This window comes from Schistocerca americana, chromosome 6, assembly GCF_021461395.2.
Source record: "Schistocerca americana isolate TAMUIC-IGC-003095 chromosome 6, iqSchAmer2.1, whole genome shotgun sequence".
Classification (NCBI taxonomy): domain Eukaryota; kingdom Metazoa; phylum Arthropoda; class Insecta; order Orthoptera; family Acrididae; genus Schistocerca; species Schistocerca americana.
In genome coordinates this window covers 647,148,665-647,152,496 of record NC_060124.1, presented here as the reverse complement: position 1 = coordinate 647,152,496, position 3,832 = coordinate 647,148,665, and positions in this window count along the sequence as shown.

Sequence of the window (3,832 nt, the reverse complement as noted above, 5' to 3'; positions counted from 1 at the left end):
CAAAGATATTTTACACAATTCACAAGTTTCCACTTGTAATCAGTCTCTTTGCTATTCTTCGATACATTTTCTAATAGTAATCAATATGCTTTTACTCTCAAAAACAGAAGTAAATTAACATATAATAAGACAAATTATAATAAATTCTGACAAAAATATAAGAAAACATTTACAATTCGGTATCGACAAATACGGTAAAAAAATAACATCTCCCAGATCCATTAAACTGCTCCCCAGGGCTTTTGTTGTTATGGACATATACAACAAAATCCCGACAACACTCAGTGATGGATCTGTATTACACAATTAGTACATTAATGACGCAGTCTGATAGCCTCTTCCAAATTTGGACTCTTTGAATCTGTGGACTTATTACTGGCTGTTGTTGCAATGATACTTCCCCATCAATCCCATACACAAAATTTTCAAGTAAAGAAATTATTTAACATGACAAATATACATGGTATAAAACATACATGAGAAATATTCTAACATACAGCATGCAGATTGAAAATAATAGAAAGGTAAAACTCATTTCCTAGAATAAGTTTTAATTTTTTTTAAAATATTAATGTTAATTTCATTATGCTTACATATTGTACAGTAAAAATGATATTGGACATATATAGTGTAATGTGTTTTTCTCTATATTTGCCTTATATATATATATATTTTTTTAACATCTGATTTTTTTTTAAATTTTTATATTTTTTTATTAGTCATGGATTTTTTGTTTTTTGTATATTTTTTTTGCTTATGATTTTCTTTTTAAATTTTTTTACTTAGGTTTTTTTTATTTTGTATTTTTTTATGATTTTCTTCTTTTAGTACAGCTAAAGATATATCAGTATTATCTAAATTTTTTGCAATTATTTATGTACACTTTCCTCTCTACTACAATATTACTACAAGTCACATTCTTGTGAAGAGTACTTTTGCTCCCCACAACATCAGTATAAACAACAATAAACTGCTCATATATCATGAGGCTTTATCTAAAATTGGTTTTGAAACTTATACCTTTGCATGCATGTCCTCACATGCATGCCTTCACCCACAGGGAAGACTTAGCTTCCAAAAATTAGAAAAATTCAGAAATGCTCACTATGGAGACTTTTTTTTGTAAAAAAGTAAAAATAAATCTTTCTCTCATTCTTTGTTAGAACAGTGTTTTTCATCAGTTTCAATTAATATGTGACTTCAAATTATTAATTTATACATGCAAATATACACACTTCGTTGTACAGGCAGTTTTGTTCTAACAAGCGTATTGCAGTGGAGAACTTTTGTTTTAGATGATAATAGGTTATTTAAATTTTGAAATTATGATTTCTGTTTATACAGTTTTTAAGAGACAACATTCCTGAGACCAAATAATTTCTTTGACTTAGGATACACCAAAAGATAAGCATTAGGGTGTGGATTTTCTATGACTTCAACAGGCCCAATATAGATATCAACGAATTTTTTAATTTCTGAAGTTAACATTTTTGATTTTTCATGAGATTTGACCAGAACAAGATCCCCAATTTTAAAAGTGGTTAATCTTACCCTATTGTTATATCTTTTATTCCTCTTTTCCCCTTGTTTCCTCATAGTTTCCCTGACAATATCTTCTCTCTCTTGCATAGTTAAAGGTGTACATTTAGGAAATTCAATAAGTTCTGACATAAGATTTGGAGGTCTAATATTAAACATAATCTCATATGGTGAAAATCCTGTGGAACTATGTTGTAGGCTATTCATAATATCTTCAAAATTTCGAATGTGCTCAAACCAGGTTGGATGCTTATGGCTACAATAGTTTCTACAAAGTCTCCCAATTTCCCTCATATATCTTTCTGCAGGATTGGTGGACGGAGAATAAACAGATATAAGTATATGCTTCAATTTTTATCTTTCAATAAACTTTTTCCAAATTTTAGAGGTGAACTGTGAACCATTATCTGATAATATAGCTTTTGGTTTACCCACCTGTTCGAAATAATCTCTTTCAATTTTTATTATAATTTCATGGCTAGTAGCTTTTTTCACTGGATATAGTTTAATTAATTTTGAAAATACATCTACCATAACAAATATGTAACAGTAACCACCTTTACTCTTTGGTAACATTCCATATACGTCCACTGCGATAAGATCTAAAGGTTTTTCCGGAATAATGTTTTGCATCTCTCCACCACATCTTTGATTGCTCACTTTAACTCTCTGCCATTTGTCACAGGTTGCCAATTCTTTTCTTACCTTCTTTCCAATATTGTAAAAATAAACATTTTCTTGTATCTTTTGAATAGACTTCTGTATCCCACAATGACCGAAACTTTCATGTATGTAAATGATCAGCTTATCAGCATCTGCCTCTGACCAACACAGTTTCCAATTATCAGAATCTACATCTGTTCTCCGAAACAAAATCCCCTTATGCAATTTGTAAAATTTATCAAGTTTCTCATACCCCTTCTTGCCTAAACATTCTTTGATTAATTTCCAACTCTGATCTAAATTTTGATTTTTTCTAATTTTGTTACACATAGCTCTAATTGTTTTTTCATTTTCCACCCCTTTCAAGTATCTAATTTTAAATTGCTTTTCCTCCTCTTGTTCAAAAATCTCCTTTTCTCCCCCAATTGGTAAACTTGAAAGTGAATCAGCTACTACATTCTCAGAACCTTTTATGTGTTTGATTTCAAAGTCAAACTGTTGCAGTAAAATTGCCCATCTGGTCAATCTACTGTGGTATAATTTGCACTCTTGTAAGTAACTCAAAGCTTTGTGATCCGAAAATACTATGGTTTTATGTCCAACAAGGTAAATTCTAAATTTTGTAAAAGCCCAATGAATTGCCAAAAGTTCCTTCTCTGTGACTGTATAATTTTTCTCATGCTTGAGCAACATTCTGCTTGAAAATGCTATGGTACAATGTATCTTAACTCCATTCTCTACTCTTTCTTGAAATAACTCTGCTCCAAGCCCATAATTACTGCTATCCGTGTTCAAACAAAATGGAAAACTAAAATCAGGTCTGTGTAATAAGTGTTGCTTTCTCAACTCTTGGTTAATTTTATCAAACTCTTCCTGACAACTTTTATCCCAAACCCAAACAGTGTTTTTCTTAAGTAATTGGCTTAAACATGGTGCATTCAGACTCTGATCACTTATATGTTTTCGGTAATAACCGCATAACCCAAAGAACGACTTTAATTGTTTTTTAGTCTTACAAATAGGAGTTTCTGAAATTGCTTTAATTTTTTCTGGATCTGCCAAAATTCCCTTGTCTGTGACAACATGACCCAAAAATTTCAATTCAGAAACTGCAAATTTACATTTCTCTAATTTCAATGTCATCCCCCCTTTCCTAAGTTTTTCACAAACTGACTTCAAAATCAAAAAATGTTCCTCCCAATTTTGCCCTGTAACCAAAATGTCATCTACATAAATTATCAGTTTAGACGCAAGTTCTTGCCCCAGTACATGATCCAAAGCTCTTATAAATTCAGAAACAGAAGAATTTAACCCAAATGGCACAACACAATATTGGTAACGGTAATTCTTACCATTGTACAAGAACGCAGTATATTTTCTAGGATTAACCGAAAGTGGTACCTGATGAAAACCCGAAGTTAGATCCAAACTTGACGTATATTTTAAATCCGTAAATTTATAGAGTAACTCATCAATATTTTCAGGATGGTCTATCTGTCTGAACAAAATTTTGTTTAAGTGTGTAGAGTCCAAAACCAATGTTACTCCACCATCTTTTTTCGAAACTACTACTAGAGGATTATTATATGCACTGATACTCCTTTCTATTATATTACATCCTTCCATCTTT